The sequence below is a fragment of the Dipodomys spectabilis genome, unplaced genomic scaffold, assembly GCF_019054845.1.
Source record: "Dipodomys spectabilis isolate Male_0828 unplaced genomic scaffold, ASM1905484v1 ptg000141l, whole genome shotgun sequence".
NCBI classification, from domain to species: domain Eukaryota; kingdom Metazoa; phylum Chordata; class Mammalia; order Rodentia; family Heteromyidae; genus Dipodomys; species Dipodomys spectabilis.
The window spans coordinates 3,127,066-3,153,025 of record NW_024870818.1 but is presented as its reverse complement, the minus strand read 5'-3'; the positions used below and the strand labels follow the sequence as shown (position 1 = coordinate 3,153,025).

At 39.6% G+C, this 25,960-nt stretch overlaps 1 pseudogene; it reads right to left on the bottom strand.

Annotated features, from left to right (window-relative positions):
- Positions 1-23,050: 23,050 nt before the first annotated feature.
- On the bottom strand, positions 23,051-25,043 carry LOC122117457 (annotated as a pseudogene).
- Positions 25,044-25,960: the final 917 nt, after the last annotated feature.

The window sequence follows — 25,960 nt, the reverse complement described above, 5'->3', positions numbered from 1 at the left end:
TAGAGAGATGGATAATAATAATAGGCCACATTCACCTTCTAGTTATTTAACATGAATATCACCTATTCCTCATCAACAACCCTAAGAAGAGGTATAATAATTACTTTCCCTCTTTGAAAGATGATCAAAACTGGGACCCAGAGAGATTAGGCAACAACATCCTGGTGAGAAATCTGGCTGCAAACCCAAACAAACAGTATGACTGCAGAGTCTGAGATCATGAGGACAGCCAATATTACTTCCCTCTCAAATGCTGGGGCCTCTTCATGGAGGGGGAGGGAGATTTATGGCACTTTTCATAAGAGGATCAATAAGTGCTTTGCTAGTACATAATGATCACTTCCCACAGCAATCCTTTAACTTAATGTTTATACCAAGAACTGGAGGCATGTCATATGGAAAAATGACTTGAGAAAGGCATGCCCTGTGCTCTAAGCAGATTCAGGAAGAAAGTGGAGATGCTCTACCTCTGTTCCTGAGGGTTTACCATGAACCAGGGCTCTTCTCCATTCCACTTCATGAAATACACACCACATTATTCCATGTAGCATGCTCATCCGATACTCATTCTGCATTTCTCCCTAGGGGCCAACATTCCTGGCAAAGAAGAGTGAAACTAGGATAATAGCCATCATAGACATTATGAAATTGCTTCTTATCTGAATTCATACTCTAACCCTCTTTAGTGCTTTCATAAACCATCACACGTGATAGATTTTTTTTTTTATGACTTATGGGTCTATTTTGCCTTTCTATTTGTGCCTTCTTCACTTTTAGGATAGAGATCAGATAATAAAGAACGAAGATTCACCCTGTAGTGAGTGCTACATGAGATTTTATTTAAACCTAATAAGTAGACAGAGAATCTAAAAATGCAGTACACTCAATATAGTTTTACTAGGTACTAAATACTTCCAAAAGTTTTTATAAAAACGTTACCTAATGATAAAAATCCTTTCATCTACCAAGTATTTGTTTTTCTTCTTAGATGTAAAGCACTACAGTGGATGCTGAATAAAACAAATAAAAACAATATTCTTGCTCTTAAGATACACTCTTGTGTATATTCAGCCTGTCTGGGACAGTCTTCTTTTACATGTTTCCCTAATGTAATTATTTCACTCTCATAAGTATCTTAATTCGCATGATAAATTATGTATACCCCAGTAGTATCTTCTCAGTAGATGATGTTTTGAAATACTTGTAATTCTCAGACATAAATAAAAAGTACAATCAGGGAAGGTCCAAAAACATGCATTGACATTCAGTCTTCATTTTGGAATCACTATTTCTGTCACTCAGTGTCAATTTAAATAAGTTCATTGGGAAAGGGTGACATTTCGTTTTTATATTATTTTTTAAAAAGCAACTATTGTCCAATCTCTAATAGAAAATACAATGGGATATAGAAAATTTAACATGAGAGAATATTGTAGTAAATAAAGACCGTAGTATGTATGCTATGCTTAGCTCCAGTTTTGGCAAGAGCAAAAGGTGAACAGGACACAGTAGGCCTTTGGAGCAAGAGCAGTATCAGGTAGACCAGCAGAAGCAATGGTCAAGGACATTGATGTCAAAGCCTCTGATCTTAGAATTCAAAATGACCTCCATCTTTTCAGCTTGGACTCCTTGGTCTTTACCCCACTTCTAAAGGTACTGGTTTTAAAAGCTAACTGTGACATGCTAGGTGAAACTTTGGTGTCTCTAGAACTTGTAATTATACCTCATATTATGTACTGTTGCCTGAATATGTATATATGTATGTATTTTGATATTGAAGACAAGCTATTTTTAGTTTCCTTTTGGGTATGTTTGGAGAAACTCTTAACTGTTGCTATGCTGCTATGGAAACGGTATCCACGTATACTGACATGTTTACAATTGTTTAAAACACTATAAACTTTCCAGGGCAAAGGCAAACAGCTTAGTTCTATCAAAGTTGCTTCATGTTTCTTCTCTTCCTCCTCCTCTCCCTTCTCTTCCTTCTCTTCCCCCCCTCCTCCTCTTCCTCCTTTTTCTTAATTAGTTCTTCATTATTCAAAACCATGATGGAATCTATTTCACCGGTGACTGCATAAAAGATTTCTTTCTTTTTTCTTTTTCTGTTTTTGGGTGTGGAAGTGCTCATCATTTAATACATATCACATTCACAACTACAGCATTGCTGAGAGCACATGAAACATTTTTTTTAATGAAATCAGAAATATTCTTTGGTCTGGTTAGGAATTGAGAATTAAATGCTTCCTAGATTTCCATGTGAGAGGTGTAAATAATAACTATTTTTTTTGGGGGGGGTCCGGTCATGGGGTCTGAACTCTGGGCCTGGGCGCTGTCCCTCAGCTCTTCAGCTCAAGGCTAGCACTCTACCACTTGAGCCACAGCGCCACTTTCGGCTTTTTTTTCCTGCTTATGTGGTGCTGAGGAATTGAACCCAGGGCCTCATGCATGCGAGGCAAGCACTCTACCACTGAGCCAACTTCCCAGCCCTAAATAATACTTTTTGAGGGTATGTTGATAATCTGTCAGGTGTAGGAGATTTTGGTAGTAGTTTAAGTGATCATAATAGGTGTATGCAAAAATGAATATAAGGACTATTCTAATTGCTAGGAGACATGCAAACTCAAACAAGAGTCTTCTGGACTTTTTCCAAAGCATAGGGGAAAGTAGGTGCCAGACAACCTTTACATTTTTTTTTTTTTGCTTATGTGGTGCTGAGGAATTGAACCCAGGGCCTCAGGCATGCAAGGCAAGCGCTCTACCACTGAGCCACCTTCCCAGCCCCAACCTTTACAATTTTTGGAGAGAGATTTAACAAAGCCATAGGAATGGAAATGAATAAGAACCATGTTTGTTTAAAGATCTAGAGAAATGATTTTACCAGGGTATTTTCTAAGAGTCTAAAAATATTTGAAAGTGGAATCTGTCGTTGTAAATCATACCATGGTAGGTCTGACTACATGAAAAAGGACAAACACACCCTACTAGAGCACAATTCTCATAGAATTTTAGAGCCAGAGTACTCCCCCCCATTAAAATGTCCCCTTTTTCCAAGATCCCCCCATTAAAATGTTCCCTCTTTCCAAGATTTGATCTCTATTTTTTGAAAGTATATACTAAAGGAAATTTAAGCTATTATGGAGTCTGTTTTTCTTTCTTTCCTATTAAAATCTCATTTTTGCCATCTTTCTGAAATGGCCATTTTAATTCACACATAAAAGACAAAACAAGCATTGACAGAAGTCTCCTGGGAGCAGAGCTTCGGAGCACACTGGCTGCAGCAGCGAGCTACATCTGCCTTGCATCTGTGAACCAGCCATCCAGAGCCAGTTCTGCTCCCTGGGCCCTTTCCCAAAAGCATTAACGCACTGTCTCTGCTTCAGCTCACCAGCAGATATTCCATTCTAAACCCTTCCTAGGACAAGGTTTATGTGATTTTTTTTTTCTTCCCCTTGGGAAGGATTCCTCCCTGCTTCTTGGAGCTTAGTAGTGGCTAAGAAATGTGACCCCAAGGTCATGTTCAGATTAGAACCCAGTAAAACCTGATGGGCTTGTTACAGAAGGGTTAGGATTGGGGGAGTTTCACTAGGGTGATCAGAGAAGGTTCTAGGGGAAAGTGAATCTAGTTTAGGGGCAGCTCAGGAGGCCAGGAGATGAGGCCTTGATTCCTAAGTGGGGAGCCTGGGAATAGTAGTGCTGGCAACTGAATCTTCTCTGGATGATGCTTGAATCTGGATGAAAAGAAGCAGTAAGGCAGGAGCAGCACTGTGGCTTTACCCAGACTGCTCTCCCAGGCAGCCAATAATTGGCTTACTCATTCAGATTTCTCTTCAGAAGCAGCTTTCCATCTCCTCTGATGCCTCAGAGGGGATTTCCCAAATTAACCTTTTCTCTAAGCTTTGTTGAGAGACTGTTTTTGAGGGCTGATGAAGGAATTTCCCTATTTTGACCTAACTCTTGTCTAGAGAGACTGTTGATCTTCATCTGGGGATTTTCTCAATAACACGTTGCTACTTTCTGTTTCCCAGGAGTTCTGCTCTCTGGGAACTAAAAGAATTTGCAAGAGAAGGGGGCAAACAGCTTTTAGGAAAAAAGGAAGGAGAGTGTCTTTCATATAGCAGTTTCCCCTCTCCCCCTTTTTGGCTACAGTGATACTGCATTTGAAAATGAGGCCAGGAGACCCGGCTGAGAGCTTTAGGGTTGCTTACACTAAGTATTTAGATTGTAGTTATGATGAAACACATAAATGATTGTTTAACTTGAGTATCTCTCCTAGTTTGGGATGTATAGGAATTCATATGTTAAAAGAAACTACTAAAGAAATAGTTTCTGAGTGCTTTCTGTGTGACATATAATATATGCTGTTAAGGGCTTCTCATTTGATCCTGGTAACAACCTTGACAAATAGGCCTTATTAAGACCCATCTAAACAGATTAGCAAACCAAGGATCTCAGAGGTTAGCTAACAGCCCTATTTCCCAGCTGATATTAAGCACAGCTCCACATCTGTGGGAATCCCAGAACCCTGTGCTGATACTTAAATAGCTGTAACTTTCTATGCACTTTGGGATTTGTTTCATGGGTCTTTGAGGTGGGAGGGACCTTGAGAAGCAGATCTCCCAAAACCAGAGGCAAAAATGTTTTTAGAAGTATTATAGCACCCAGTTCTGCCCTTGACTCCTTGATGCATCACCTGCAGATGATGCTGACTGGGAGATCTTAAACAAAATGTATAAGATGCTTCAATTAAATCCATTTGTTAGCTCTTCAGAGAACCCTTCATCTTATCACTGCTGTCATATTGCAGCTAGTGTTGTTAGTTTTATCAAGGTTCTGAGGGATAATTCCTTGGGAACTGGTCTAGGGTGGCTTAGATGCAGGGAAAATTGTGTTCTGGAGTTAATTTACCTTCTTGATTCTTGATCTGATTTCCTCCAATCACACGTGTGTGTGTGTGTGTGTGTGTGTGTGTGTGTGTGTGTGTGTGTGTGTATGTATGTGTGTGTGTGTGTGTGTTTCTCAAGGGAATAGGTTATTAGCCACAGTTGATCTTTGCAATGATCTGAAAATATTTTCAGTTCCACCAGAGGGGTAATCAGCATGTGAAGTGCTACAGGCCTCCTGGGAGGCCGCAAGGCTGAGGTTCTGGGAGTTCCTGAGTAGACGTTGCTGCACTGGCTGCTAGACCTACCTTGCCCATTGTGCACTTCACTGCAGTTCTTCCTCTCGTGGGTCTGTTGGGAGAATCTGGTCATGTCCTCTTCAGTGGGCCCTGAGAGTCACCAAATGCTGGGTGCTAATTGCCAAGTGATTTACCCACACTAACTTGCTTGATCCTTGTACACGAAGGTAGGCGTTCCTTTTCTTACCTATGAGGAAACCAAGGCTGTGGAGGGTAATGATTGGCTCAAAGCCACCTTGTTGGTAAGTGTAGGAACTAGAATTTAAACATTCATCAGTCTCATTTCTAGTTGTGGTTTTATTGGGTATAAGGACATAAGCCATTTTCACTTACTTCATTTTATTTCATTTTAATGTTAGGGATTGAATCCAGGGTTTTTCATTTGCTAGGTAAGCACTCTTCCAATAAAGTACATCCCAGCTACTAAATCCTAGTTTTTAATCACTAGGAAAATAGTGTACAGTTTTCATGCATCAGGCACACATACAGGCTATGTTATCATTCCAAGTAATCATGCAAAGGAAAGAGAACAAGAACCATTCAGTAGGATGCATGTGCCTGGGAAGGGCATGGCACAGGCCAGAGGCCCAGGTTTAACACAACACAGCATTTGGTAAAGGGGCGGGGTGTGTGTTGGGGGGCTGTCTCTGCATTGTGCTAGAGGGGCATGACTTTGTTACGTCCACTGTTGCCGGGGCACCTCTCAGTGGAGACCTGCAACTTCAGGAGACTATGTAAGCAAGACCAGGATTAGGCTTTCATCCTATTCTGTTCAAGTACTCTCTCCCCCCAGATCTTCCCAAATGTAGCACAACTCTTCCTAACCAAGCAGCCAAGCATTTACTTTTGGTGTTCATTCTCAGATATGAGTACACATGATCAAAATTGCCTTTTCTTTCAAGGAAGGAGCGTTAATGCCCTTTCCACCATTTTCCTGCAGGTAGATAGAAGTGTGTGGGGGAGAATCAGGAGCCTGTGTCAGGTGCCAGGGGAAGGGGGTGGATCTGATTCCCATACCCATATCGTTGATATGGGCCTCTCATGTATTTCATAGAATCCAGGCTGAAAAATGTGATGTGTAAGAATCTCAAGAAAAGCACAAGAAAAACACCAAGCTGTGTCTTGGTGACAAATGGGCACATTAAAGGAAGCCTCTCAAAGTGCTAATCCTGAACCCCCTGTCCCAGTTCTGTATTTTACATGATTTCAAGCTCTTGAATATTAGAATCAACGCAAAATATCCTCCAAGTCCTTTTTGCTCTCCAAATTAGAAATGATCTCATAGCTTTTCTTTCATGGCTGCCAGAAAAAGGTACATTTGACTTACTGTTATAAGGTGGCATTCCTGACATACAGTGGCATTCCTGGTATATGAGAGGTTGGCAACAAACAGAATTATACCTCTTCAAAGTCCAGACCATTAGCAGAAACCTGCCAGCTTGCTGCTACCTGGGCACCAAAAGCAATTGGTACCACAGACGGTCCTGGCTTGGTTTGACAAGGGGGATCTACATTGTGAAAATGAGTTTTCAGGTACTGAAATGTGAGCTACAGAAAAAGCTGAAATGACTCTTGATCCTAAATGTGCCATGAATCTCTTCTATTTCTACTTCTTTAGATTAAAGTACATACTAGAGCCAAATGTTTAGTGGCAAGTTGACATCTTATTCAAACGTGGTGTACTTGTTGATTTCTTAATTTTATTGAAAAGATGGAACACTCCATTCTTTTAAATAGAATCCTGCTCCTACGTCTGGCACTCATTGGTAAAGATGCTTATTTCCTTTTACCTTTTTGATCATGAAAAACAATTCATGTTTTCTGTATCCATCCAATGGTGGGCTTTGTTGTGGCAGGTGTATGGGGGCTGGCTGCTCCTGGAATGTCTCCAACTGGCAGGTCACCAGGGCCTGCACATGTGGTACTCTGTGCTCTGCATCCACTGTTGCACAGAGGCCTGGTTGCCTCCAGAGGAGCTGGTATTGCGTGAGAGCATGAGGCCCTGAATCCTTGTGAGGTTCATTGTTACTTCCCAGGTCATTGTAATCCTTGCTGCTCTCAGAGTTAATGTTCTTCATCATTCCGCTGTAATGGCATTGGATAGTTGTTAGTGTAGAAATGAGTTTTCTTATAGTTTTTCAGTCCTCTAGATTGAAATTATTTTATAGGTAATTATAATCCTAAAAATTAGTAGTTGTTTTAAAATGCCTTAGCAATAAGGTCTTCTCTGCAGTATATTATTAAATATGATTTCAACATTTATTCTTACAAAATGAAACTAGGTGAGGAATGAGCTGTGTACACGAGGAGTGATAAGACATATTCCTTTGGGTGCGGGGATACTGTCAAAACTATTTAAATCGACTCAGATTTAAAACAAAACTGTGCAAATATTATAGCTTAAATGTTGTTTGAATGTGATAACGAGCAAATAGGTAAAGCTCCTTATTCCCACCCCTCCAAAAGAAAGAAACAAATACAAATGTACCTTTGGGTTTGAAAACATTGGAGCAAAAAAAGAGAATTACACCCAAAAGTAGTCACTAGAGTTAGATCTATCAGCAAAGACCTATTTCTCTTTCATTTCTGTCTTTTCCCAGCCCTTTTCTCTTGCCCAAGGCTCAGTTCCTGTCCCATTGTGTTGGTGGAAAGGAGACTTGGGATATAAGCAATGCTGAGTGCTGAGTAAGTAGACAAGCTCTGGGCTCATGCTTTACCAAGACATTTCCTCTGAGATAAATGACAACATTTTGAGAAGGATGGAATTTGAAGCCCTAAACATTTATAGATTTAACAAGGCCTATTTTGTATATGAATGATCTTTTATAATGGAGATGAATTTTTAATCTCTGATATGACCTTGTCCAGAAAAGAGGATTCATAGTTTAAGTAATTCCATAGCAAATTAATTTTCTAGTAATTACACAGTATTTACTAGACACTTATTAGATATTAGACATGTTTGCTTACTTGAAAAAATAAGTCATTCATTGAGCAATTACTAATTTTTCACATTAATACGCAAAGCAAACATTAAAGATAAATGGGGTAGCTACAGTTCAATTATTTTGCATCTTTTAAAGCAACATTTTCTCAATTTTTTTTCTAATAAAAATTGCATTTACTTAGAAGCATTCAGAATGTCAATGAAAAAGCTACAACTTTTTTTTTCAATTACAGAGTGGTATTCAGTTAACAGAGCAACAATTATTTCATATGAGACAATTATTTTGTAACTTCAGACAACTAAAGATGATAAAACTACCATCCCTATATATGACTAATTTATGCTGTGTACCAAGAAGAACCTGCATTAAATTTCCATGCCAATTTACAACTGCTATACTGTACCAGGTAAGATTAGTGGCTATTGAAAATATCACTAGGACAGGGATATCTAAAGACATTTTGTAGTGTGTTAACTATACAAAAAAAGACATTGGATCATTTAAAAACAAATCTTACACAGCCTTACATTTCAATTTTTTTCTTTAAAAGGAATGAGTTGTGTACAGGGAGGTTAAATGCCTTATAGACAAGGAAAAAACAACAGTGCTAAAGCCGCTTATTCATCATGATCCTCTTCATCTTCCTCCTCACCCTCTTCGTCTTCCTCCTTTTTCTTTTTCTTTTGTTTTTGTTTTTTCTCTTGGAGGTCTCAACTATGTTTTATCATTTAAAAAATTTTTTTATTGTCAAAGTGATGTACAGAGGGGTTATATACATAACCTCTTACATACATAAGGCAGACCTCCTTTTTCTTTAAGTCGCATTTTCTAAAGGATGGTATTCATTTTCTCTAACTTCTCTAACTTCTCCCTCTGATCACCTCTTAACTTTTCTCCAAAAAGATTTTTTTTTTCCCCAGAAAAAAAGACTGATCTTTTGAAAGCCACCAAAGACTTATACTTTTCTGAGTTCAGTGGTCAGTTCCCAGGCCATATCTTTAGGTCCACTGGCACAGCTGTATCTGTAGTATGTGACCCAGCTGATGTGATGATTCTTTCCTCTGAAATAGTCTCTTCCCTGGGCTTCAAAAACACCATTTATTCATCTATCTCCTCTTCACTAGGCATTTCTTCTCAGATTCTTTTGCTAATTCTTCCTCTTCCCCCTCACCTCATAATCATGAAAGGTTGCAGGGCTTGGTCTTCAAGCATCTTCTTTTCCTTCCTGTCTTGGTGACTTCGGTCAGTCATGGTCTTGAATGTCATGTAGAAGGTCACAAATGCATTGTCTTTAACGCAGACTTATCTTCTGGCCTGCAGACCTGTACCAAATGCTTGCTAGATGTGTCAAATTTAAGTCCAAACCTGGACTCTTATTTTTCTGTTTGAAACTACCTATAACTTCAGTTAAAGATGACTCTATCCCAAAACTTTAGAGTCCTTTTCTCTCCTCTCACTTTTTCTTTTGTTCCCAAATATTGTTGCTTCTTCCTTTAAAATACAACCTAAATCCATCAACTTTTCACCACCTCTATTGCTGCCACTCTCACCTCTCTCTTGGATTATCACAACAGCTTCTTATTGAGTCTCTCTGCTCTGACCTTGGCGACATCTAGTCTCAAGAGTTCAGTGATTAACATGATGCTTTAAAAATGTAAGTCAATCATATCTCTCCTTTGCTCAAAGCTTCCCAATGGTGCCCCATTCCACTCAGGATAAATGTGAGTCTCATGTCCTCTTCACTCATTCCATTCCGGCCACAGTAGTGCTCTTACTGTTGCTCAAACATACCAGACATGTTTGATCTCTCAATCTGAAATTTCCTGTCTCCCAGGAATATGTAGTTATGTCCTTCACACTGTTCTCAGCTTCTCAGTGAGAAGCCACTTACTCTGTCACCTACTTACAACTTGCCTTGCCTTCCCTCTCCACACTCAACACTCCTATGCCTCATCCTGGTCTACTATTGCCCTTTCCAATTACATGTATCCCATCTTATAACATGAGATATAGAAATCACTTTCTTATACTTCTAGTTTATTTTTGTCTTCTACCCAGACTGTAACTGTATAAGCATTATCATCTTTGTTTTATTCATGGATGTATTCTAAGCACTAGATTCCAGTCTGCCACATGGCAGGAAATCAATAGATATATTTGAATGACTGAAAGTCAAGACTTCAAAGATGAGAATGAAAGGAATGAGAAAACTATAACTTTTTTTTTGGTCTGGGTTAGATTGGGAGAGTGGCTGAAATAGTAGAGCACTGCCTAGCAAAGCACCAAGTCCTGAGTCAATTCTTTTTTTCTTTTTTGTCAGTCATGGGGCTTGAACTCTGGGCCTGGGCGCTGTTCCTCAGCTCTTCAGCTCAAGGCTAGCGCTCCCACTTGAGCTACAGCACCACTTCTGGTTTTCTAGTGGTTTATTGGAGATAAGCATTTCATGGCCTTTCATGGCCTTTCCCGCCCCGGCTGGCTTTGAACAGTGATCCTCAGATCTCAGTCTCCTGAGTAGCTAGGATTACAGGCGTGAGCCTCTGGCGCCCGGTTCTGAGTCAATTCTTAATACACAAGGGAAAATAAAATTCATATCTGTGTTGATTCACAAACAAGATTTTTAATCTCTAACTTTCTGATGACGGAAGTGAGCATATGACTGTATATCCACAACCCCTTGGTCATCAGTGGCTTTTAAAGAACTTGCTAAACATCTCAAATTTTCATCCTTCTTTTGTAACCTCCTTTTAAATTTGCTAAGTATTTCTACTTTGGAGTCTAAAGGATGGACTTGATCAACTTTCATGTTCCAAACAGCTTCTCAGTATTCATTCTATACTGCCTTTTCAGAATAACAGTATGAGGACTCTGGATAGTATTATTAGTATTCATGGCACTGTTAGGAACTTGGAACTCATGTGATCTGTTTTCTCAGCTGAGAGCAGTTGAATTCTAACACCAACTTGGTTTGTGTACAAGATCATCATCAACCTAGGTCTCGAGGTCTGATGACTGTTACAACTGCTACACGTTGTAAGACAGGCCTGACATAGTCTAAGTTATTCTCTAGTATTCGCACCCATGTTGGACCATTTTCCCTCCTTCTAGAAGGTTTTAAGTGGATTTGCTGTAATAACTGTGTTATGCATGTGATAGATAGAATCTATATGTTTAAAATAATTGACTTACATTTTTACAAAACAACTGTTTATTTCTAACGGAGATTCTATTACTTACAGAAACTCTACTTGAAAAATAAAAGCTTCTCACTCAATTTTTGCCAGGGTTTAAAATTACTGTTTTACTTCTAAAATTAAAAACTCTAGGACTAGAATAATGTTATAGAAAGTTTGGAGTGATTTAAAGAAGTTATCCATAATTCCTTCTGACTATTATGATCATTTGTACATATTTCCTATATGCATACTGAATACTAAAAGTAATACCACCATCACTGGAACATAAAGGCTTCTAGAATTCAAACCTTTGTACTTTCTTTGTACTTTCCTATAGTTCAGTACAGAACTCAATACAACTTGAAAAAATTATTACCAAAGGAATGAACGAATATTAAGGTTTGCTGAGGATCTGAAACTTAATTAAGTACAAGCAATGCTGGTTGATGACTCTGTTGGTTCACAAGGAGAGAGAGACCAAAGTCCTAGCACTCAACAAATATCAGCAATTCTGTAATTTCCTTTTGTGCTCAGACATCTAAGAGTAGTAGCACAGAGGGAGAAGTATGAAATCAAGTGGTGATGTGGTTACTCTTTTACCTTGCTTGAAAGCATAGCACTAATTCCTTTTACTTCTCCATTCTTTGTCTGCAGGTTGCCTGAGCCTAGAATGGCCTTCAATCTTTGTGACAGGAATGGAATGTTAATAAATTGGATGCTATTCCTAAAATAAAATTGCAAATCAAATTTGAGAGGCAGACGTAAAAGCCTGAGAGACATAGGTTTGTTGTTCATTTAGATCACAAATGTCATCAAAATTAGAATCCAAAAAGGTTAGGTAATTTCTAAATTGAACACTCTTTCTTAGAATAATTACCATGTTACAGCATCTGTGTACTTTGGTAGAATATGAATAACACTTTATTGCTCAGAATAATGTTCTATTCTTGTCTCCGAATAATACTTGACGCATTTGCTCTTATACTCCCTGACTCCAGGAAGGGTGTTACCCCATGAGGCTGCCACACCCTCAGCAGCGAGGTTTAGTTTTGCTGGAACTTTTCAGATACAAAAAACAAAATAAAAATCCTTCTCTACTCCCTATTTATTCACAGGCATGAGACCTGAACTTTAGATAGTTTTTTTTTTTCCTAACTCTAAATTGACTGATTCAGGCTCATGGCAGTCACCATAAAAGATGGTAGCATGGAGAAGATTATAGAAATCTCCCCACCAAAACATGTTATGGGAAGGAGAGGCCCACCAGTCGTAATTTGAAAGGCCTTTGATGGAGTCTTACAAATTCTCATTGCAGCAAGCAATGCATGGATACTTTCCTTGTTGAGCAAATATACCTGGGCATTCTGGACATTTCCATTTTGATAGTAGGTAAAGGAGGTTGCTGAGCTTAAATAATAGCTTGCAGAATTTCATGTTTCTAAGACTGAGTCTGAACTTAAGGAATGCTAATCTGTCTCCTTTTATAGCACAACACCCACAGAATTATACAGAATTTTGTCTAAAATGACATGAACTTGTCTCAGTCTGAAAGATGATCACTTCTTGCTAGGACACAGCATTGCCTCTAACTTAAAAGGCTATAAAGGATGTAAGTAAATAGTAACTGCTTTTAGGACATTTTCCCAGTACTTTAGTGTATTTCAATTTCAAGTACAGGGGTATGAGATATGAGTTGTTTTTGCTAATCTCTACTTCATGTTCTTTAATGATGACTGCCTTTTTCTTGCTGTTAAAAAGAAAATATTTTACTGTGCTCATGAAGTAATGCATCATTTTCTTTCTTTCTTTTTTTTTGCCAACAACCCATTGTATTTTATATTTCAAAATTTCTAGTAGATAAGTCAGGCACCTGTGGCTCAGGCCTGTAGTCTAAGCTCCACAGAAGACTGCCATGTGAAGACTGAAATTTGAAGCCAGCCCAGGCAGGAAAGTCCACAAGACTCTTATCTCCAATTAACCAGTGAGAAGCTGGCAGTAGAGCTGTGGCTCAAGGGGAAAAACACCTGCTTTGAGTGAAATAGCTAAGGAACAGGGCCCTCGCCCTGAAGTGAAGCCCCAGTACCAGCATATACACAATACATATAAGATTTTTAAGATCTTCAACACAGAAAACAATAGGATATGTTAGTGAGGTGATGGATAAGTAGTGTCAGTCAGATTTTTGCTGCTGTGACACAATACCTAGGAAAATCAACTTGAAGGAGGAAATATTTATTTTGGCTTATGGTTTCAGTCCACAGAGCACTGTTTTAGAGTCTCTGAGATAGAACATTATGGCTCAGAGTGTGTGGTAGAGCAAAATTGCTTACTTTATGGCAACCAGGAAGTCCAGAAAGAAAAGAAGGGGCTGAGATGATATATAGTCCCCGAGGACATGCCCCGAAGGACCCATTCCATTCAACCAACAACTCATCTCCCAGATTTCATTCACCTCCAACAGCCCATCAAATTATGAGCCCATCAATGGATTATGCCATTGATCAGAGTCTTCATGACCCAATTACTTAGATCAAATCACCTGAATCCAATTCACATGGATCTAATCACTTCACCAAAGTCCCATCCTCTGAACCTTGCTGCTTTGAGTATTATACCTTCAAAATATAAAGCAGCTTTGGGGAACATTCCATATCTTACCTATAACAATAACCAATTAGCTTGTTTGATTCCTTTCTACTCCGTTGTCCTCCATAAATACATGAAATTATTTAAAAAAGAAAAAAATGTTTGTAGCCTTATATAACTTAAAAATGATTAATGGAGACTGTTGTTGGTCCCTATAGATGTATCGTCCTCTTCTTCCATAGTAATAGAAACATGACTTTTTAAGCTTGGATGGGGAGGTCCAGGAAAAAGGAAAAGAGGCTCCTCTCCAGTTTCCTTTGCCGGGGACTAAGAGCAACAATTGCAGCTTGTTTCCCTTATCAAAAAAAATGTTTGGAACCAGAAGTTTCTAGGACTTGGACACTGTGTTTGAATTTTTGAATGGTTGCATGTACATAATGAGACATTTTGAGAATATGATACAAGTTTAAATGTGAAATTCATGTTTATTTCATATACACGTAGTCTGAAGGTAATGTAGTATTTTTAAAAATAATTTGGGGTCCAAAACAAAGCTTCAAGGTGGGGAACTTTGGAGCTGTTCACAATTTGGATTATTGGGTTGCTCAACCTAAATATGCCAACTTCTGGAACTTTACTTAAATGACAATGGTATTCACTTCTTGCCCTTTTTTTACTCGTCCTCCCTCTGCTGCCTGTATTAAAGATGATGATGATGACAACGTTGCATGAGAGCAGAAAGGCCATAACAGTCTCCTATTATTCCTATTCCTTTCTATTAAAAAAAACACTATTTTGACCTGATATAGTGGTGTATGCCTATAATCTCAGGTATGCAGGAGGCAGAGGTAGGAGGATCATGGTTTGAGGCCCCCCCAGGGAAAAGTTAGTATGAGACTCTATCTGAAAAGGACTTGGGGTAGAGTACTTGAGTAGCAAGCATGAGGCCCTGAGTTCAATCTCACTACTGCAAAAGAAGACAAAGGTGGAAAAAAGAGAAAAAAAAAGACACATTATCACATTATTTTGTTTAAATGACCATTCTACTTCCTAAAATAAAAGAAACATCTAATGTGTACAATCGCATGCAATAGAAGACTAAAAATTCTGTTTAGCAGAATCCTGTTGGCTTATTAGCACAACATCCATTTTCAGAATTAATCTATGTTCTTTATGTTGATATGGTTATAGTGAGAATTACCAAACTGCAGAACATGACCCCACTTTTGGTTAAAGAATGAGCCTGAAACCCAGGCACCAGTGGCTCACACATATAATCCTAGCTACTTAGGAGGCTGAGATCTGAGAATCACCGTTCGAAGCCAGTACGGGAAGAAAGGCCCATGAGACTCTTATCTCCAGTTAGTTCAGGCTCCGCAACCTACAAAACAAAACAAAGCAAAAAACCCCCAACCAACCAAAAACATGTAGGAGAACCATATGGGGGTGAGTTGCTGAACAGCACTTTGCTGTGTCTAAGTTCCCTTTGCTACTTAACCTAAGTTTATTTCTGTTATTTGTAAACAAAAATACTCTCACTATTCCTTTTAGATCTTCTTTCATCTTACCCATTTTGGAGGGTAAGATGCTGTTTTTTTTTTTTTTTTTTTGTCGATTGTGAGGCTTGAACTCTGGGCCTGAGTGCTGTCCCTCAGCTCTTCAGCTCAAGGATAGTGCTCTACCACTTGAGCCACAGAACCACTTCTGGTTTTCTGAGTGGTTTGTTGGAGAGAAGAGTCTCACGGACTTTCCTGCTCCAGCTGGCTTTGAACAGTGATCCTCAGATCTCAGCCTTCTGAGTAACTAGGAGTACAGGTGTGAGCCACCAGTGCCTGGCTTGCTGATGATTTTTAAACTATTGCTTCTCTTTAGTTCCTTATTTATTTCAGTGCCAGGATTATACTAAAGCTTCTCTTAACAACTGGATAGATAAAAACTTGCCCTAATATGAGCTCCTTTTGGAATTCTTTCCTGCAAGTCTTGTGATCTATATATACAATTCAGAACTTGACACATGAGGTGTGACTGTAACATATCCAAAAGATTTCCGCACACATGCTGCAGCTCAGACATCCAATGTATTTCATCAAATGCACTCACAACCGGGAGTTTTAGTACAGCCACGTTGCCATTTCTTAAATTATCTTTGAAATTCCTCCAATTTCCTCATTGCCCTCATTTTCTTTAAACATCTGATATTGATGGAGATATATTACATTGTCACACTAGGCTTCACTGGGAATTACTTCCTGCCATTTGCTAACACACACACACACACACACACACACACACACACACACACACACAGAGATTCATCTTAATATTTGCAATTATTGAGTATTTTTCTTTTTCCTCTCTTTCCTTTTTCATGTAATTATCAGATAAACTTGCCAGTCCATCTTTTCAAAATTTAAGAAAGAAGAAAACAAGTAAGTTATAATATAACTTGAATTTGTCTAGGGCTTTAACAGTCTGCAAGTACAAATATGGTCCGTATAAGAGAAGAACCGTTGTTCTGCAGATGTTGCCATATTACATATGAAAGGACTTACCCTCTGCCACGCCTTGTGTTTTATTTCCTTGCGATGAAAGAGATTGATCCCAAAGCCTTGTGCGTGCTAAGCCACCAGTTCTGCCACTGAGCTACATCCCAGACCACAGACAGTAGCAGGCTTTTCACATGGGCTTCCACAAGGAAAGACTATGTGTACTTCTCCATTTTAGCTCTGTTCAGGGCTGCTGCTTTCAATTTCCAACCATGTCAGGGCTCTGGAAGTTCTTATTTTCAGTTTTTAAAAATTAATGGTGGAAAAATTAATGCTGGTTGGTCTACTTAGTTTAAAGCTTTGTACATTGTTTCTCTAAACTTCTAGAAAACGTGTTATTAGAGTTCTCTGTAGTAGGCAGTCTGACCGGCAGCCAATGTCTAAGCTCAGAGTAAGAATTCTCATTGTTTTCCTAACCCTGTGAACACATGTGGTTAAAAGACAGAGTTCAAGGGGGCCACAAGGAGACTGGGACCACACGTCCTTCCTTCTTGAGCTCAGCCTCCCTCTTTTGCTTTTTTTTTGGGGGGGGAGGGGGGTCCGGTCATGGGGCCTGAACTCTGGGCCTGGGCGCTGTCCCTCAGCTCTTCAGCTCAAGGCTAGCGCTCTACCACTTGAGCCACAGCACCACTTCCAGCTTTTTCTTTTTGCTTATGTGGTGCTGAGGAATCGAACCCAGGGCCTCATGCATGCAAGGCAAGCGCTCTACCACTGAGCCACCTTCCAGCCCCCTCTTTTGCTTTTTGATCTTGATAGTTTTTTAATTTAAATTTTATTTTATTGTAAAAATGATGTACAGAGGGGTTACGGTTACATAAGTCAGGTAATGAGTACACTTCTTTTTGAACGGTGTCACCTCTTCTCTCATTTTCTCCCAGTTTTTTTCCCCTCCCTCCCCCTCCCCCACAAGTTATACAGTTCATTTCAACATCTTGAACATCCTGTCTAGTGAGTATCACTGCTGCATTAGTTCACCCTTGGTCCCACCATTTCTGTGCTTCCCCTTCCCCTCCCTAAATCAGACAAACTTACATACAAGACAAGAGGTCCAGAAATAAAAAAACAGTGACAGAAAAATACTGATACTTTAAAAAAGAACACAAACACTCTGTTGCAGATGAGATCTCCTGGCCATCACACAGTAGCAGAAAGATCCATGAGACTAAGAGCCTTGTCCATTTTCTTTAGGTTTCTACTCATGGGGCCTAGACCAGTGCCAGTCATCTACTAGTTGCTCAGTTCTTATGTTAGACCACCCACCTACATTTCACAGTCCCCAGCTGTCTTCCATGTAGAAATGGGAGAAGGTTTTCTGAGTCCAAATGCAAGGGAGCTAGATAGCTCCTTCTCTTCCAAAGTCCCTGATGATCACAGTTATTTCCAAGTTCTCCCTCAATCTCTTTTCTCAAAGGACTTAGACTTTATCTTCCAACCATTGCTGGGAAACAAAACCTCCCCAACTCTATCGAAACTCAGACTTAATTTCCTGACTGATATACAGCATAGAGTGATAAGAGCTCTACTAGATGAACACAGAGGGCCAAATCACAGGGCAAAGAAGCTGAAGCAGCAAAAAATGATGGACAAAACTCTGCTTGCTGCATATTTTTGCCTTTGACTTGTCCTCTGTATTTGGTCTTTGAAACCTGATTGTAACTTCCTCCTCATTGTTTCATAATTTCCTCTTTCTGACTATGCAGTTCTAGTTAAATATTGGCCCACTGGTTGGCAAAGAGAATTGAGACGTTGGTGGAGTCCCACTGCTTTCCTCCTAGTATTTGCCTTTCCATATTGCTTGCTCCAGCCAAACTGGGATATGAGATAATGGACAATGAGAACTCAATAAACTCCCATGTGTTCAAATCAATGGCCACTGACAGACTGCACACAATGTGTCACAGAGATTAAAAGAAAGATAGGGTATAGTGATAAAGCATGTCAAATCACTTTATTTTACGGTAGAGTTCTAGCTAGAACTCTAGAACATCATGAAAGAAAGAACTCTGGAAGATAAGATGAAATAACACAGAAGAAGCAAAGAGAAGTTGAAGGTGTGCTATGAAAAATGAATAGGATTTTAATCGGTGGAGTGGGTGAGAGAACCATGTAGGCAATGACAACCTGACCAACAATTCAATCTGCCAAAGAACATACGATGTAGATGCTTCTAGTATTCTCTTCCCACCTTGATCTGCAATGTCAGTCTCTTAAAAACAACCTCCTAATGGACACTGGTGAGGAGAACCACAGCCAGTAGAACAGGGGCATGACACGTGTTCACTAAGGATAGGGTTCCACTGAATAATGCTGCTGGCAAGATTTTAAAAGGAAGAGGAAAGTAGCATGCTTGCATGTCAACTGTGTGGTCCAATTTTTACATGCAAAGCAGATGGCTGTTAAATGTTTTATCCCTGGTATCATCTGCCTTTATAAAACGCCAGAGAAAAATTGAAATGGAGGATTCTATCACATTAAAGAAATTTTTGCTTATAATTTGTTTATAACATAGTCTTGACTAACAGGCAAGCTCCCTGGTCCCTTGAGCCATACTGTAGGTGCACACACATTTCAGAATGATTAGCCTTTCCCTCAGAGCCCTATAAGCCATAGGAATCAATATGTGGAATGATTTATCACAGACAGATTAACATTTTCTATTGATTTCTTCTGGAATGGGAATTTGTGCCCACCCCAGGAGCTTTATTATTATTACTGTTTTGTATAGACAGCTAGAAGATCCATTGTCATTTCAAATTTTGCAATGCTTTGATAATGGTTTTTATGAACAATCACAAGAGGCCCTGGTACTTTCAAAGTCTTGCTAAGATGTATAGAAGTAAATTTCACTTGCCTGTCGGTGCCAGCAGTGCACCACTTGTCTCCTGAAGCAGAGGCTCAGTCCCTTACCATGAATCTGAGGTCTACTGTCAGTTTGGGGGCTTTGAAAGACTGGAGAGTACCTTGTCTTTTCCTTTTGGAAAACCAGTGTCAAGTGGAAATACAATCTTAGGTTGCACATCTTCAGAAAAACCAGGCAGTGGTGCCCATAGGATCTGGCTTTCCAGCTGGCTTCAGATAGTGCTTTTCAGACTTGGACTTTTGCAGGACTCTTCTGGGAACCTGATTAAGATATAAATTCTGATTCTGAGATTCTGCATTTCCAACTGGCCCCTTAACCTGTTCCAGGACTTTAAGCTTATCCTTTCCCTGGTAGGGTCCTTCTTGAAGATGAGAGTGTAAGAACAGTTTGCTGAGCACGCAAAGACCACTTGATGACAAAAAAACCCTGGCCAAATGTATAGACCTGTCCCATCATTCCTTCTATTCAGAGTGGTTTTTGAAATTAAATTGTAAGATCTCATTAGGTTTAAAAGGAAAAGATGCTTCAGGAACAGATCTAAAAGAGAGAGTGAGCTTGTTCCTACTTAGGTGTATCTTTGTCAGGGTGAGGATAATAGAGGAAAAGAAAGAAAACAAATGGTCTATTCCTCTTTTCTGTACTTTTAATTCCCTATCTTGTTCTAGACATGGTAGGCACAGAAAATATATTATAACAGGAAAACCAATATAGAAATAGTCTATTTTGGAAAAGCAGACGTTGAAAGCATTTCCTTTCAGCCTCTTTATTTTTGTCAGGAAGCTTTTACTCCAAGAGACCCTACACACAAAATATCCAGCCGTTGTTCAGCATTTCCCAGCAAACAACATTATCTGTCATTGTTCTTTGTGTTCAAAGATACTTCTAGCAATGATGTTACTATTCCTGTGTATGAATCTGGCAGAAAGCCCTAAGATGTGACCTAATTTCCAAATCGCTTGTCCTTCTGGTGAGTTGTGATTAGTAAGACCTGATGGATTTCATAGATGTACCCTACAGACTCCTATAGACTTTGAAAAAAAAAAGAGTTGGGAGTGAAAAGGTTTCCAGATGGGTTAGCTTGTGTGACTAGATGATTTTTTTTTAAAAAATAGTAGCTTTTACCTATTATTTGAAGGAATGAGGTAGAAATCAACTCCCTATCTTTTCTTTCTGTTAAAAGCTTGGGAGTGGAAGAGGATTAGGTGATTTGTTGTTAGTTCCAGAATGGTACATCTTGGTACATTTATACTCAGGCTACCCAGAGGGAGAATGCTTCTGTCAAGACTCCTATCCTGAGTGGATCTTGCAAGTTAAATTATAACATTGCATTATGCTTAAGAGGGAAGAATGCTTCATAGAGAAGGCATTTACCAAGCTTTTGAGGGACTGCTGTGCACTGATGAAATGACAGATGGTGCTCAGCTTTTACAATGTAGGAGTGCTGAAAGAATGTGGGGTCACCGGGAAGCCAGAGAAAATCAGAAAGTAAAATATGGTGTAACTCGTTGTCCGCTTGGCATAATAAGAGGAGGTTCCAAAAAAATCCCAATCACAAACTGAGGAAAGGAAACTGAGATGGAAAATGACAGTACTTCACATTTAAAGGCAGTTCCATCTCTAGTTTAGCTATGAGATGTTGGGTAGCGTTTAAGAGCTTAAGGGCCTTACCCTGACAGTAACTTCCCTTGGTCTTCTGCAATTCTAACTAATTAACTACTTACTATTTGTTGAATGCACACTTGACTTTTTTTTTTGTCATCCCTATGTAACAGAAAAACTAAGATTTAGAGAGTTTAGGAACCCAGGCCAAGCTTAAATAGCTAATGGAAAACAAAGCTGGCATTTGAGAATAACAGGCTGACACAATGCATAATTGCTTTTATGTTCCTAAGACTTTTGTTATTGTTGGTGGTTATGGGGCTTGAATTCAGGCTGACACGTTTCAGATTCTGGCCCACCCAGTGGAGCCCCAGTTTGTCTATGCCAGTTTATCTGTGAGGTGACAACTAGGATTTGTATTCTTGTCTCTCAGGGCTGTTTTCCCTTTCCTTCCTTCCCTCCTTCCTTCCTTCCTTCCTTCCTTCCTTCCTTCCTTCCTTCCTTCCTTCCTTCCTTCCTTCCTTCCTTTCTCTCTTTCTCTTCTCTCTCTCCCTCCCTCCCTCCATCTATCCATCTCTGTCTCTGTCTCTTTGTCTCTGTTTCTGTCTGTCTGTCTGTCTGTCTGTCTGTCTGTCTGTCTGTCTCTCTGTGATAGTCCTGGGACTTGAACTCATGGTGTGGGCACTGTCCTTGAGCTTTTGTGCTCAAGGCCATATCTCCACTTAATTCCGACATTGTTTTTGGTGGTTAATTGGAGATAAGACTCTCATAGCCTTTCCTGCACAGGTTAGCTTTGAACTATGATCCTCAGGAGTCAGCCTCCTGAGTACTGGGATTATAGGCATGAGCCAAAGGTACTAGGCTCTCCCAGGCTTTTTACATCCTGGGAATCTAAAGAAGTGTTGGACTACCAAGGGCAGCTTTCACTCACTCTCTTCCCTCACATGTTCTCATGCCCATGTGATGGAGCTCCTCGCAGACTAGGGTTCTGTATTAAATACCGTTCTGCTTGGGTGGGTGGGGCTGAAACACCCTCTTCACCCTTAAAGGCAAGTGGCAAAGGACAGTGGGAGGGGAGATAACCTAATGATTTTTGCTTATCTACTTCCCACTTAGTCTATAGTCTACACTTGTGTACCTTTGATTTTAAAAATATATGTACTTGCATTTTTGAAGAAAGAAAATTTCAAGGAGTTTTACAATTTTTAAGTTTTATAATTTAAGCCTATGAATTATTCTGAGTTATCATTATTATTGTTATTATTTTGTCAGTCATGGGGCTTGAACTCAGGGCCTGGGGACTATCCCTAAGCTTTTTTTGCTCAAGACTAGAGCTCTACTATATTGAGGCACAGCACCACTTCTGGTTTTCTGGTGGTTAAGTAGAGATAAGAGTTTCATAGACTTTCCTGTCTTGGCTGGCTTTGAACTCCGATCCTCAGATTTTGGCCTCCTGAGTAACTAGGATTATAGGCATGAGCCACCAGTGCCTGCCTTTAGTTAATATTGTATATAAATGAAGGGATGGATTACAGTATTTTCTTTTTGCATGGAAATCTCCAATTCAAGTACTAGTTACTGAAGACTATCTTTACTGAATTAACTCCATATTTTTTGTCTCTTCCTTGAAAGTTAGGTTGAGTTATTTATTCTTTTTTGTTAGTTAGAAAAACAAAGTATGAATTGCTACTCATGAACCTTTTCTGGGGGGTGAGGGGATTGTATTTACTTAGGAGCATTCAGAGTGTCAACAAAACAGCTGCAACATTTTTTTTCAAATACAGAGTGGTATTCAATTAGCAGAACAACAATTATTTTGTATAAGCTGCATCAGACAACTGAAGATGAAAAAACTACCCTCCCCATATATAACTAATTTATACTGTGCATCAACAAGAACCTGCATTAAATTTCCATGCAATTTGCAGCCACTATACTGTACCAGGCAAGGTTAGTAGCTATTGAAAATACCACCAGAACAAAGCTATCTAAAGACACATCCAGTAATGTGTTAACTATACAAAAAAAGACACTGTACCATTTAAAAACAAATCTTACACAGCCTTACATTTCAATTTTTTTTCTTTAAAAGGAATGAGTAGTGTACAAGGCAATTAAGTATTTTAAAGACAAGGAAAAGAAACTTTGCTAGAACCAACTTATTTATCCTCCTCCTCTTCATCTTCTTCCTCTTCCTTCTTTTTCTTGTTCTTTTCAGCCTTCATAACTCTCCCCCGTCCTTTTTTGGCTGCATCAGGTTTTTCCTTTCGCTCAGTAGGAAGAATATCCTTTCCTTATTTTTCCTTCAGCTTAGCTGCCTTCTTTTCATAAAACGGCTTGCCATCTGCAGCAGTGTAATTCCACATCTCCCCCAGCCTTTTCACAACATCACCAATAGACATGCCAGGATGTTCCCCTCTGATGTTAGGGCCATACTCAGAATAGAAGAAAAAGAAGGTTGAAGGAGGCCTCTTGGGCATATTGGGATCCTTTTAATTTCTTTTTGTTGTTGTTGTTTCCCCTTTAGGAGGGATGAAGGTTTTCCTTTCTCTTCCATAAAAAGCCTTTTCTGCCTTGGCCATGTCTTCAAATTTCCCTTTCTCTTCAGCATTTTGAGCATTTCATAGAAAACTGAGAGCTCGACCGAAGCTTCTGGATAGTTCTTCTTGTACTCTTCCTGGCAAGTTTGCACAAATAATGCATCTGATGACATTTTGCCTCTTGGCTTCTTAGGATCTCCTTTGCTCCTTTATGGAGTTTTCCCTCCTTGAGGCAGAGTTGCTCAGTGCCCTCTCCGGCTCTCACTGCCCCTGCTCTGTCTCTATGGAGCTTCAATGTACTGCAATGCCACTCATGTAGCTTAAACTATTATTTATTTTAGAAGTAGCTACTACTTCCATCCATTAGCTTCAATTCTAAGCTTGCTAAATATCTTTAGACATTATAATTTAGTCTTTTAATGATTTTTTTTTTTTTTACTGGTCCTGGGACTTGAACTAAGGGCCTGGGCACCATCCCTGAGCCTTTTTGTGATCAAGGCTAGCTCTCTATCACTTGAGCCACAGTTCCACTTCTGGCTTTTTGATGGGTAATTGGAGATAAGAGTTTCATTGACTCTCCTGTCCAGGCTACCTTCAAACTGTGATCCTCAGATCTCAGCCTCCTAAATAGCTAGGGTTACAGGCATGAGCCACCAGATGTCCAATTTGTATTTATTTAGTCAATCGTGGGGCTTGAATTCTGGGCCTGGGCACTGTCCCTCAGCTCTTCAGTTCAAGGCTAGTGCTCTACCATTTAAGCCACAGTGCCACTTTTGGTTTTCTGAGTGGGTTATTGGAGATAGAAGTCTCCCTGACTTTTGTGCCTGTGCTGGCTTTGAACCATGATCCTCTGATCTCAGCCTCCTGAGTAACTAGGATTACAGGTGTGAGCCATTGGCACTTGGCTATATTCATTTATTTATTTATTTATTTATTGGGTCTGGTTGTGGAGCCTGAACTCTGGGCCTAGGCACTGTCCCTCAACTCTTCAGCTCAAGGCTAGCACTCTACCACTTGAGCCACAGTGCCACTTCCGGCTTTTTTCTTTTTGCTTATGTGGTGCTGAGGAATCGAACCCAGGGTCTCATGCATGCAAGGCAAGTGCACTACCACTGATCCACCTTCCCAGCCCTATTCATTTATTTTTTGAGACAAGATCTTACTATGTAGCTCAGGCTGTCTTTGAACTCATGAGTTCTCCTACATAAGCCTGGCAAGTCCTAGGATTACAGTATGTGCCAACATGCCCAGTGAGCTCAAAGTTTTTAAAGAGGCAATAGAGTGAAAAGAAGGTTGAACTTTTTTTTAGAAGTGAAATAAGTGGGCATTTATAAAGCAATATTATTAAATATTAATCGATCTCATTTGTGATTCACTACTTAAGGGCTCCTGTGACCAATGTACAATTTCCTTCATGTGATCCCTATTTGTGGTTAGGACCAAGCAATGCATGTACTGGATGCCATACATATACACATAAAGGTATATAAACAACACACACACACACACACACACACACACACACACACACACACACAATGAGCTTCATCCGCATATAGCCAGATGTCTCCTGACAGCTGCCTAGATGTTAAACTCACCTTGTATATATCATGGATCTCTTCATGGGAAAGCTCTTCTGCTTTCTCATTTTCTTTATTGATGCCAAGGTACATCCTCTCAGGTTGAAACCTGAGCAAAGTGCTATAAGAGCAGTAGCTGCTTGCTTGCCTAGCTAATCTAGGATTCTTCTGTGGATCAAATTTATTGTTTAATTTATGAAGGCATTTTTAATGTCTTTTGTCCGATCCTTGCTATATTCATAAGATCTCACAGGCTGTTTTCAATGGTTCTATTCTCATATCTGTATAATTCTTTGGTGCTTGGGGATGGAAGTAGGTGAGTAGATGAAAGTCCTCACACTATATTCACACTATATTTTCTCTTGTTCTTTGGTTTACTCTCAATAATATTATTTCTTCCATTTCCAGTTTGTAGGGAAGAAGTAGAGCCTGTGTTTTGATGGAGGGGTTAATGGAACTAGAAGTATTCAGTGAAGTGTTCAGTAATTGCTTTTGAGTGAACTTAGAGCAAGCACTCTACCACTTGAGCCACCCCCTATCCTAGAGAAGTGGAGAGGGAATACTTGGGCAACAACAATAAACAATGGATCTATGTCCCAAAATGCTCATATTGTATTAAAATTCATGAAATGCATTAGGGAATATTTTACTCTTTCAGGAGCCACATCCATGTGAGGTTAATCTCCTAATTATATCTCACCTATATACAAGATTCTATGTGGGTTTTTTTTGTTGTCAGTCATGGGGCCTGAACTCTGGGCTTGGGCGCTGTCTCTCAGCTCTTCAGCTCAAGACTAGCACTCTACCACAAGAGTCACAGCGTCACTTCTGGGTTTTTCTGCTTATGTGGTGCTGAGGAATCGAACTCAGGGCCTCATGCATGCAGGGCAAGCACTCTACCACCGAGCCACCTTCCCAGCCACAAGATTCTATGTATTTTAAAAGGCTT